Source organism: Jaculus jaculus, chromosome 4, assembly GCF_020740685.1.
Source record: "Jaculus jaculus isolate mJacJac1 chromosome 4, mJacJac1.mat.Y.cur, whole genome shotgun sequence".
Taxonomy (NCBI): Eukaryota; Metazoa; Chordata; class Mammalia; order Rodentia; family Dipodidae; genus Jaculus; species Jaculus jaculus.
Window position 1 is genome coordinate 35,675,229 of NC_059105.1, and position 13,366 is coordinate 35,688,594.

Below are 13,366 nucleotides of genomic sequence, written 5' to 3' on the forward strand. Positions count from 1 at the left end.
GATGGCTAACCTCACAATGCACGACCCATATTCTCCAATGAGGAGGGTCCCTGTGGAGGGGGAAGGACAGAGAGGAGGTTAACAATGGTACCAATATGACTGTATACACACTGTGTACCTAACTAATAAAAAAAAGTTTGAAATACAAGGAAAAAAAAATGAACCATCTAGACAGGCATGAGCCTCCTCCAAAGAAGGAGAATTTGACATTGAAAGAATATAATGCCTCTGAGGAGTGACTTTCCTCTCCAAACTTCAAACATAAACTTGGCCAGCTTGAAGTTGAAAGAAAAAAGTATGCAGGTAAGAAAACATAGAAACTGAATAACCTAGAACTGTATCCAGAAAATTAACTTACATATAATCAAGAAACTGATTTCAATCAAATAGAAAAAAAGGACTACTGAATTTATTAATTTATTAAATATTTTATTTATTTAGTTAGTTAATTAGTTATTTATGAGAGTAAAAAATGGGCCAAGGCCTCTAGCCACTGCAAACAACCTCCAGATGCATGTACCACCTTGTATAATCGGCTTTACACAGGTAATAGAGAATTGTACCTGCATCCTTTGGCTTTGCTGTCAAGTGCCTTATCCGCTAAGCCATCTCTCCAGCCCCCTACTGAATTTATTAAAGGATGGTATTCTCCTCCAAAACCGATGTACTCCAAATATGAAAAGACTTTAATAACTTAAGATACAGCAGCCTTTGGCTCTGAATCCTCCATAAGCAGACGCAGGCGTGGAAGTCTGGACAGCCTGGAGGAGGCCATTTCTCACGCCCATCTCAGATGTGGCAGCGGAAGAGATCTCCCGATGGGCAGAACCAGCTCTCACCACCCAACTGTCCTCATCCAGAGGATCTGTGTCTCCAAGTCACGTCAAGCAACGATTTCGAACTCAAATCTGTGATTGCCTTGTGACGTCTTTTCTCCTGTTTGCTAAATGGAGATTTTGAATCTAAAGATTCTGTATAGCCTTCCACCACTGTACATTAGATGGTACAGATTTATATATACTTTAACTGCACTGGTCTCTGGATCCAGTGAAGCCACATTCTGAGTTGAAAGAGACTAATGTGTACTGCTCAGAGACCACAGGGACTCGAAACTGGATGCAGTGGATTAGGATGGGCTGTCTTAGTGGAAAGGAGCGGGGAGCAGAGGAGGATATTATGCAAGAAACAAGCAGACTGAGCCACAGCTGTGCTACTCTGTGCATACGGGTGAGGTGTTTGAATGTCAAATGTCTCTCCATGTACCCATGTGTTAGAGTACTTAGTCCCCAGTTAGTGGCACTGTTTAGGAAGGTTGTCGGACCTTTAGGAGGTGGGGCCTTGATGCAGGAAGTGTGTCACTGGGGGCGGACCTTGAGATTTTAACCCAGCTCAACTTTCTGTTTCTCCCTCTCTTTATCACTCTCCTTCCCCACCCTCTCTCGATCCTTCCTTTCTACTGATGTTACAACATGACACTGGCCAACTCCTCCGGCCATGCTTTCCCCACCATGATGAAGTTCCCTTTAAAACTGTAAGCTGGGGCTGGAGAGATGGCTTAGCAGTTAAGGTGCTTGCCTGCAAAGCCAAAGGACACGGGTTCAATTCTGCAGGACCCATGTAAGCCCAATGCACAAGGGGACACATGCATCTGGAGTTTGTTTGCAGTGGCTGAAGGCCCTGGTGGGCCCATCCTCACTCACATACAAATAAATAAAATGAAATGAACTAAATAAAAAAAAATATTTAGAAAACTGTAAGCTGAAGGGCTGGTGAAATTGCTCAGTGGTTAAGGTGCTTGACTGAAAAGCCTAATGATCCTGGTTTGATCCCCCCAGCACCCACAGAAAGCCAGATGTACTGGGTGGCACATACATCTGGAATTTGTTTCCATTGGCTAAAACCCCTGGCACACCCATTCTCCCTTTCTTCTCTTTCTCTTGCTCTCTCTCCTTAGGAAGAAATAAATAAATAAAATATTTTAAAACTGCAAGCTGAAAATAAGCCCTTTCCTTCTCTGAGTTGCTTCTAGTTGGGAATCTTGTCCCAGCAATGACAAAGTAACTAATACAATGGGTGCTTCATTCATAATTAAGTGGGAGTCAGGTGACTGGTTGTGATCACTGGGTGAAACCTCCCTCTCTGTCATAAGACTTTGGAGGCTTTATCATCTGGATGCTAGGTTGACAAGATGAAAGCACATTGCCTCATCCACATTGAATTTCATATGCTGGAAATAAGTGTTGATATTAAGCCACTGAGATTTTAGGATTTATTTTTAACCACATCATACTTCAACCTATCCTGACAAATATTTTCCATTCTAGCAGAGAATATCATCAGTATGAGGAATTTTCAGACACTTGATAGAGCTAAGGAAATAAATGGTTTTGAAGCATATCTACTTGGATGACAATCAGGTGACCCTAAGCAAATGTGGGATGAAGGCAGGCAGAGTTCTTGCATTTCATAGTAGAAATCATGTGTATGATAAAACAAGATTTCAGAACTTTTGATATGGCATTTTATACAAACTGAAAATTAAATTCAAAGGTCTATTTCCCAGCAATGCTTTGGAGAAAAGCTATTTTGAAAAAGGTTACATGGTAGCATTGCTAAAGTATTGGTTTAGCCACTCAATTAGACTTCTCCTTCCTCTTCATCATACAGTTTGTCACCATGCTTATTGTATTCTTTCTTCCGATGCACAGATCCACGAATCTGCTGAAGAGAAAATTTTGTCAGTGTTCTTCATCTTCTGGGTCAGGAAAGAGATTCGATCAAGAAGAATGATAGCATCCAGTTCAGCAAATGTGAACAATAGAGGATTCTTTAGACTGTGAACGTATTCAGAATCTTTGCCAGTGCTATACACCCGCACTCCTTCCTGGAATGCTGAACATTTTATTTATGAAATGAGGTGGAGTAGCTATATATTTATATTTACATGTGGTAGAATCCAACACTAAGTGAGTGAATATAGCATTACAGTTTGAGACACTATATTACTTGGTATTTCTTAAAAAAAAAATATAAGGAAGAAGTAATCATTAGAAAGATGCTACAGTTCTTTTCCCACCATGGTCTGATTGCATTTTCATCATCCATATATTTGGAATTTGGCGTTCACCAGCATAATAATCTGGAATTACAGTTGGAACTTTGCCTGTGCTAGCTAGTTGTTGACGTGGAGCTTGAGATGTTCAAATTGTATTCCATGACCCAGTAATCTCTACTGTGTTCTTATGGCCTATGTTATATGGACAAAGACAAGTGCTACTAGTCATTGGAAAAATAAATGGTTGTTTGGTAATTAAATCATAGTGCAGATCAGAATTCATCGGCTTTTTCCATTGGCCTGACATCTGCGTCCTAATCACTGCATAGAGAGAAAATAAATAAATAAAGGAAAAGGTCCCTGTTTCCCCCAAAGTCAGTGTTGTTTTGCAACCTTTCCTACTTTCTGCCAGTACCATCACTTTCATATGAATACTTCCTCTTCCAAGAGCAGACCTGACATTTTTCCCCAGAAATGACTTTTCAATGCTGGCTCTCTTGGCCACCCACCAAACCTCCCTCCTTCTCAGAGTCCTTATTTTTCAGCCTTCAAACCATCCACCAAAACTTAGCCTTTCCCTCTACCTTAGTTATTTAACTCATTTCTATGATCCAAATACCAGGCAGGAAGCAGCCTAGGGAAGGAAGAATTTAGTTTGGTTTAGAGTTTCAGGGATGACATCTCATCCTGGTGGGGAAGGCACAGGCGTGAGAGCAGAATCTGCACACAGTCAGGAAGCAGAGCACAAACAGGAAGTGAGACCAGGCCTCACCCCACAGTGACCCTTTGCTTCCTGTAAGGCTCCACAACCTTCCCAAACAGTGCCATCAGCAAGGGACCAAGTGTTTAAATAAATAAGCCTATGGAAGATAATTCACATTTAAACCACCCTTTTACTGAGCTTCCTGCTTTTATTGCCAATGCTTCCCGGCAGGAGTCTGCAGGCTTCACCTACAGGAAGCCCATCTCCCTATCCATGAAGGTGCTGTTTCTCATTTCTTCTCTTGGAAGACGAACGATTTAACCCTTTGTCTTTGCTGGTCCCTGAATGTAGAGGTAGATTTTCCTCCCCACACCCTATCATTTGCTTCTTCTCTCTTTCAGGTCCTGGCTCAGTTATCACTTTCTCAGGGGGACCTTCTCTTACTATCCTATTTACAATCTCAGTTACTCATCATACCCTCCCTGTCTAATGCATCTGAGACAGTATGCATTCTATTCGTTTATTTGTTGTCTGGTTCCCACACTTAAATGCAGTCCCCGTGGAGGCAAAATGTTTATCTGATTACTCACTGTGATATCTGCAGCACTTAGAATAGCGCCTGGCATATATAATTCAATTTGTAGAATAAATGGAAAAATTAAGCTGAGGTTTTGTTTCTACAATCACACAAGGGGCTCTGATGTGTCAGCAAATTTGAGGGATATACTTTGAGGAATGCATAGTCGATGCCAGAACAACTTATTTGGGATGTAATACAAAAGAAAAAGTTAGTAAAACTTTTTTGTCTTTATAATATGGATTATTTGCAAAATTATTTTTATTTTTTAAATGCTGCATTAAGAAATTATTGAGATCTTTGTGCACTCTTAAACTGCATGTAAAGCAACTTCCTCACCGAGCACTCCTTACTTAGCCACGAGAAAAATACATGGAACCCTGGAGTTACTGACTAAGGACATGCTGATGATCAACCAAGAGCTGAGAAGACTTGTTGCACCCCCTCACCACAGATGTTCTAGAGGTGCTCTGACGATATGGCCTATAAAGGAGAAAGCATTTCTGAGTGCAGGGTTTTTGTTTGTTTGTTTGTTTGTTTGTTTTCAAGGTAGGATCTCACTGTAGCTCAGTCTGACCTAAAATTCACTTTGTAGTCCCAGAGTGGCCTCAAACTCACGGGTGATCTTCCTACCTCTGCCTCTCCAGTGCTGGGATTAAAGGTGTGTGCCACCACACCCTAGTTTGAGCTCAGTCTTTAAATGAGAACTAAACACAATGCCAAAAGAAGGTTTTTGTGACAAGCTGTTAGTGAAGGAGATGCTGTTGCTGAAGATGGACACAATGGTTGTACCTAAAGTGCACATATGTCTATTGACAGATCTAAAATACTAAGGCAAAGCTTAAGGCAATAATCACATTTTTTCTTTAATATCTTAGAGAGACATGCTGGAGACAAAACAAACAAAACACAACAAAAGAAACAGACTTGAGCTATACATGAGCCTAACCCATCTCTTTTTTCTTAGAAAATCAGGGCAAGTTTTTTTTTCATGTGTGCACCAGATGAGGTAGCTGGCTTACATTTAAAGGACATACTGTATAACAAACACATATTTTACCTATCTCCTGGGGCTTGGGAGATGCTTGTGGTATGTGAGAGGCATGTAGGGGGTGAGGCTGATTAAGGGACCCCAAAATTTATAGCACCCTTATCAGGTTCACTATAACTTATGCATTCATTTACCAGACAAATTGGATCTTTTTTTTTGCATGTGTATGCTTGTGAGTTATGCATGCATATGTATGTGCATGAGTGTGTGTGTGTGTGTGTAGGCCAGAGGTCAATGTTGGATGTCTTCCTCAATTACTCTCTATCCTATTTTTATAAGAAAAGGTCTCTTGCTGAACCTGGATTCACCAATTTGATGAGACAAGCTATCCAGGAGGCCCCAAGGATCCTGTCTCTTTCTCCCTAGTGACTAGCATTACAAGCACATACAACGAAGCCTGGTTTTGACCTGTGTGCTAGGGATCTGAACTCAGGTTCTCGTGCTTAGAAAAATGCACTTTACTGAGCCATCACCTCTCTCTACAGTTTTTAAAAACTTCTAAATTTCTTTGTGCATGTGTGTGTGTGTGTGTGTGTGTGTGCGCGCGTGCTCACACACAGTGCATGTATGTATAGAATATGTGTATATGGCATATGGACATGCGTATACTGATGTGCTCTTTTATGTCTTTGAGACAGTCTCTCAGTAAACCTAGAGCTATTTTTGATCAGACAGGCTGACCTCCTGTCTCCATCCCATCATTGGGGTTACAGGCATGCATGCCCATGCTTGACTTTTTATCTGGGTTCTGGGGATCCAAACAAAGATCCTGGTGGTGGTGCAGCAAGTACCTTACTAACAGAGTCATCTCTTAGTCACTATCTTGAAGCTCTGAATTCACCCAACTTAATTCTATTAAGGTATAATTCTGCTCTCTTTAATACTTACTGGGCAGGCAGCATGCTGATGGAATATACAGATTATCATTTATTTTCAAACAAAATAGTCTGCCATAGGCAATCTTTTTTTGTGGGGATATGTGTGATGTGAGCACATGCATGCATGTATTTTTATGTGTGTGTGCATACACATGTAAATGCAGGATACACACAGACAGGCACATGTAGAAATAAGACAACTTTGCTGTCATTCTCCAGGTAGTCTGTCCAGTTGTGTTTGAGACAGGGTCTCTTAGTGTCCTGGAGCTCGCTGATTTGGCTAGACTCGCTGGCCAGCAAGCTCCAGGAAGTCACCTGTCCCTACTTCCCAGCACTGAATTACAGGTTTGCATCACCAGGCCTGGCTCTTGTGTAACCAACCCTAGGATGGAAAATCCACATGGAATTCAAAGACTGTGCAACATCAGCATCATCAGCTTATGGCTTAGGTCTCCTTAATCTAAGATACCAGAACATGTCCTTAGTCCCAATCATGATTATGTCCTGAACTATTTAATGCTACCTGTGTTTGTCCTACATGGTATATAGAAGAAACATTCAACCTGGAACATGGGTGACACATGCTTTGCTTTTCTTTGCCATTGGGCTCATTTGTGATAAGTTCCTCAGGTTCTAAGGATTGAGTTGATTGTAAAGTTGGTGGTTTGTGTTAGATTATCTTTCACATTATCTTCATAGACTTACACTATTCCATTTCATGATTCAATGCACCTATAGCTGCCTTGCAGCTCTTAATTGAAAAAGCCTAATGCTGGCATTTTATGGGACAGTTTCCACTTTCAATCCATTGCTCCAAAGCTAAGATAGTATTCAAATGTGAGGTAGGAAATAATTGTGGAGGAAAGAGAACTTCAGTGCAGAATCTGTACTCAGCCTCATAGACATCCTTTGTAAGTTTGTGCCCCAAAGCCAAGAATGTCACACCAATCCTTTGGTACAAACGGGGGAGATGTTTTGAGAGAAGAGAACTTTTGCACAAATGCTGGACTCTCACTGGTCCAGTATTATAAGGTTATATATATAAACAGCTATGAACAAGCCACTCATCATCTGAATGACACAAGTAAAATGAGTGAACTCTATACCAACCCAAGAGGAAAGACAAGCTTCAGGGCTGACTGTTCAGTTAATCAGCCACAGCCACTGATAGTGTTTGAGATCAACGTGAATGTGCTAATGCCAGGACAAGATCTTTAAGCTTGGGAATGGGTTGGAGATAGAAAAACTACACAGTCATGATTGTGGCCTGACACCAACACTTAAACTATGCCCTTCACTGAAGCTGTGGTTAGGGGCAATGTATTGCAAATAATCAGCCACTCTTGGACAATGTTGCTCTGGGTGTGTTCACACTTAACTGTGACTTTATTGTTTAATTACGAGAGTAAAGTTTATCTCAAATGATTTTAAATTTTCTTCACAATAGCCCTTCTTCCTTCTGCTTTTTCACTGCCCCTGTCTCTCTCTGCGATCACACATTTGCTGGCTGCCTAGTTTGTATTCAAGTGCTATGTATACCATGGTAAACAACAGCAATAACAAGTAAGCTGACATTTCCCCATTTTATAGAGTTTGGGGCTAATGCAAAACCTCTTCTAGTCAAATCAAGGGAGACCAAACAAACAAGAGGGAAATAACTGACCTTTCCATTCAGGGTTATGATTCCCGGGGTTGGAAAGTACTCCTCTGACATAAGTGACCCTGTTGAACAACATAGCTTTAGGGAGCACTCCTGTATGTGACATCTATTCAGTCTTATAGGAAAATAGCAGACACGACATTAAAAATGCAAGCAATTTCAAGTAACTTTCACTAAGATAGGTAGTACTTTTGGAGAACTTCCTCAGAAGATGACTTTATAGTGTCAGTTCATTTCTTTCCATTTTTATTGAGCGCATACAAGGTTTTACCTATAGATCACATGCTACAGATTAGTAATCAAGCACTCACTGCTGCCTGTTGCTAGACATTCAAAGGTCTCATGATCCTTCCTTCACATGGTCCGGGTACCTGAATTACTCACTATAAACAGTGAAGAAGAGGATAGTGATGCAAGTGTTAATACGAGAGAGAGGGCATGAGACAGTAGTGCCATTCTGTAAAGAGAAAAGCCAGGGACAAGTTCCTGTAGTAGACCGCCTTGAAGAAAGTCGCAAAAGTTCAATAGGAATTTTCTAGAGCCAGAGGTTGGGGAGCTAGGAGAGAATGGACAGAAGTAGAGTGTGCAGGGCCTTCCAAGCAGAAGAAATGACTTATGAAAAGCACGTGGTGAGGGAGGGGAACATAGAACTTGAGGTTGGATGCACTGGAAGATGGGGATGAGGATATAGATGTGGTACTGATTCTTATATGGCCACTCACAGTTTGGGTTTTTACCTTGCAGCTTAGGTAATGAGGGAGCTACTGCTACATGAGCTGAATATCAGAGAGTGGTAGTGTCAAAGCTGCTTGTCCCAGAATGTCTACAGCTAAGTCATGCAGACCAAACTCAAAAGTTGTCCCTTTGCCACAATCACCCTCTCTGGCGATGGTCCAGATGATTTCCCTTTGGCCTCTTTTTGTAAAGCTACAGTTGGCAGGGGAGTCGGATCTCAGGAATGAGAAACAGGCCCTTCACTGCATTCTCATTTCCCTTGGAGAACCCAGCCGAAAAAGAGAAGTGGGTTCCGAGAGAGAGCAGGTGACTTCACTTCCTCTGGCGAGTCAATAGATCAGTTACTTCCTTGTTGCTGGGACAAAATACCTAGGCAGAGGTAGCATAGGAGAGTTGCGAGTTGATTTCAGCTTTCAGTTCCCAAGGGTCTATCACGGCAGGAAAAGTACTGCAAGTGCCACGCGTCACATCATCAGGGAGGAAGTAGACAGAGAGCGGCAAAAGGACGCAACTATAATCTCAAGGCCAGCCCATCAGTGGCATACTGCCTCCAGCAAGGTGCTGCTTCCTCGAGATTGCACAACCTTCCCAAATAATGCCGCTTGGCTGGTGATCAAGTGTTCAAACACACGGGGTTATGGATCGTTTTCTATTCAAAACACCACAAGCTGCATGCATCATCTTTTAGGTACCAGCTCATAGGCTAAGACTAACAGAGTTAATTCAACCTAACTTTTAAAAAACAGCAACAAAAAGTTAAATATCTCCTGTAAGGATACAGTGGTAGCTTGAGGAACTTAACACAGTGACAAAGTCACACGGGGGGGGGGGCAGGGGGACTCCAACGGGGTACTAGAGTCTTCAGACACACAGGGAGAACTCTATCTCATATTTTAATCTGTGTTCATGTGTTCTATATTGTTATTTTTCTTTCTTTATAGCCATATGGAAGTATAAATAAAACTTTAATTTTCAACTCTATATGTTATAGATGCAGCCATATTGAAATGCTGTTTAAGTGTCAGTTTCAAATTCCCAGAAGAGGATTTGATTGGCTTGTCTTGGCTCGACCATTACTGTTGGCCCAACCAGGCATCTCCGAGGGTAGACATTACACTTCCACCATATGCATAGAGTTCCACACTTCAAAGATCAGACATAAGGTAGAAAAGAACATCCCACAGTAAAGGAATTACTTGAGAGCTAAGACTCTTCTGCAAATTCATCAAACAATCATACTGATCACCACACATGCATGTATGCAAACACAAACTATTTAAATGTTCCCAGTAGAAATATTAACAATTGAGCCAGGCATGGTGGCACATGCCTTTAACCCCAGCACAGAGGAAGCAGAGATAGCAAGATTGCCATAAGTTCGAGGCCACCCTGAGATGACATAGTCCATTCCAGGTCAGCCTGAGCTAGAGTAAGACCCTGCCTTGAAAACCCAAAAAGACAAAAGAATATATATATTAACAATTACAGTAGTTAAATTTAAATTCTAGTTATTTAAATTTCTACAGGGTATGCCACCACACCCAGCAGGGATTTCTGTTTTTTAGTTTTGAGGTAGGGTCTCGTTTTAGCACAGGCTGACCTGGAATTCACTATGTAGTTTCAAGTTGGTCTCAAACACACAGTGATCCTCCTACCTTGGCCTCTTGAGTGCTGGGATTAAAGGCATGTGCCACCATGCCCAGCTTGCACAATAATTTATTTATTTATTTATTTATTTATTTATTTATTTATGAGAGAGAGAGGAAGAGGGAGAAAGACAAATAGGATGGGCACACCAGGGCCTTCAGCCTCAGCAAATGAACTCAAGATACATGTACCACTTTGTGCCTCTGGCTTACATGGGCCCTGCGGATTGGAATCTGGGTCCTCTGGCTTTGCAGGCAAGTGCCTTTAGTGCTAAGCCATCTCTCTCAGCCCTGTTGTTGTTTCTTAGTGCTCTAAATTTTGATAGCAATTACCACTAAGATTTAGAAACAAGAACTATTATTGAAAAGTAAAAGCTAAAATGGCAACTGAAAACCACTTAGCCTCTTAAGGTGTATACTTTTAATGCACTGATATGTAAAAGTCTTGATTATATATGCAAGTTTTATCATATTGGTTTTCAAAAAGATATTACTATTACCTTAATATTATACTTCAAACATATAGGCATTAATTAGGCAAAGAACTATGCAGAGTCCAAACATTTAATAATATAATGCTTCTTGTACTCTTAAACATAGTCATTTTTAGTTACCTTCTTGTTTTCCAGACAAAAAAACAAAGAGTTAAGAAAAAATGCACAAAAGATCCCATGAAGATGAAAACGAAAAAGACAATGTGCATTAATGTCATTTCTGCTTTCTGCATAATTTAAGGCCCTCTGAAGGCTGATTTGGTTTAGATCTGTGGTCCTTCACATATCTACATCCACATATCCTTCCATTATAAATCTATTTATTAATTTTTGCAGGGAAGTATTCTGGAGGCAATTTCTATGCAGAATTCTTTGCCCAGATGAAATGGTAGATGTGTCATCTAAAATTCTTCTGATTTTCTTTTGTCTAACAAGTCATTTCTTCCTATCACAAATTTAGAAGCCCTGAAGGAAACGGAGCAAAGCAATATTTTTAAATGGACAAAACAAAATATTATATACATATATATATATATATATATATATATATATATATATATATATATTTCCATTAGGAAGAAAAATATGCAAATCTCCTCCTGGAGTGCAGCTGAGGGATACATTGGCAGTTGATGACAAGACATTCATTTGAAATACAATTTCCTTGCAGTTGTTGGATCCCCTGCCCACCCTCTCCCCAGCTGTCTGGACTGGATGGGGGAGAGGTTACTGAGCTATGAATGTATTTCCCATATTGGAGAGGAAGCAGAATGGAGCTAATGTACTGTGTATTCAAATGAGACTCTCCAAAGCAGAGTTGAATTGAACTCAGATGCAAATCAGAGTGGCAGGAGCACTTTCTGCTGCCCTCTGTCCTTTCTTTCTGTGTCCTTAAGCACACAGTCAAGGACTCCCAGCTGAGATGTTTAGCCTTCTAAGAAAGTAAACAATCTCGTCCTCCCTCCCTTAATATAGACATGTTCTTGATGTGCCCTGACTGCTGAAAATGTGGCAGCAGGAACATGCTCATCTGAGGGGGAGTTTGGTGGGGGAGGGCTCCCCCAGGACTGACCAGAGGGAGAAGTGGAAAACAGACACGCTCTGTGCTGGGGAGCAAGGAGCCCTGGAGATAAGGGACAGATGAGTGATGAGAGGGGAAAAAAGGGAGAAAATAAAAAGAAAGAGGATACTATGAAGATACAAATAAAACATTACATTGGTATTTGGAACAAACTATCTGTGATTAGTTCTCTGCATCTTCCAACCAAAGGCAAGACATGAAAAGCAAATTCAACAGCTCAGTAAGAAGGGCCCTTTCCTACATGAAATGCCCAGAGAAGCAAATCAAACAAGATTAAAAAAAAATATTTTCTCCCCTAAAGGTGGTATATTTTAATATGAACAATGCATTGGGCTTGAACTAGAATGCTAAGGGTAAAATGCTGCCTCCCCTATGATGATGCCTCCATTCCTGAGAGAATGCCTGAGAGACACAAGGCTTTTCATCATTCATTTCTATGCACACTCACCCAAAGCCATGCACAGTCTATCAGAGGGAAGCCAAATGAAAATTGCTCATTGCACATGCTCCCGTGCCCCTTGTCTTTCTGCCTCCCTTCTCTTGTCTTCTGCCTCAAATGAGTTAAAGGTTCATTGCAAAAATGATGCACAGCACTGACCAAAAGAAACCCATCCAGATCATTTGGCTGGAAATGGAGCCCTACACAGCTTTTTAAGGAGGCACCAGAGTTAAGGGACTAAGAGGTGCCCTTGTGGACTGCACAGTGGCTGAACTGATGTGCAAATAAGAGAGTATGCGATCTCCTTAAAAACTGATGAATAAAAGTCCAACAGGCTAATTTAAATACATGAGCTAATTATCTTTTTCAGGTGAATTAAAAATATAGAAAGTTTCACAAAGCAGACTTATTATTTAAAAAAAATAATTTTGCCTCTGCTAATTCTAGTATAAATGTCAGCTCCACTGACAGGATCCTATCATAGTCTCTCAGTTTTCATGATTCTATTTATTATTCATAAGAAAGAAAAGATTCCCACATCACAATGCTGTAATGAGAAACATCCTGCTCTGAATGGACACGAGGAACAAAAACCTTGGAAGGGTGGACGCTGTGCTTCCTGCCATGGGCTCTGTCTATTGTATTACTGAATGTCCTGGTGGGCAAGTTAATTTGGACCAACTGGGCCCATGTATGGAATACACACTTAATGTTCACAAGACACGGCAGCTGAGTTGGGATCTGACCCACAGCAGACACTGCCCCAGCTCCTTGACCACATGATGAGTTTTGGTCATGGCATTGATGCAGGACTTTGAGTCCAGGGAGGGATTAAATTCCAAAACGATGAAGGAAATCCCAGGCCTGTGGACCCCAATTTGTGGGCCCTTGCCCAAGTTAGCGAAGGAATTAAAACGTGGACTCAGAGAATGGTAAATTATGAATTATAATGATGATTGTAAGGAGAGTTAGGATCCAGAGGGAAGACTACCAGGCAAGCCCAGGCCAAAAGTTTTCCTCTGGGAAGGGGGAGGGGAGACAGAGAAA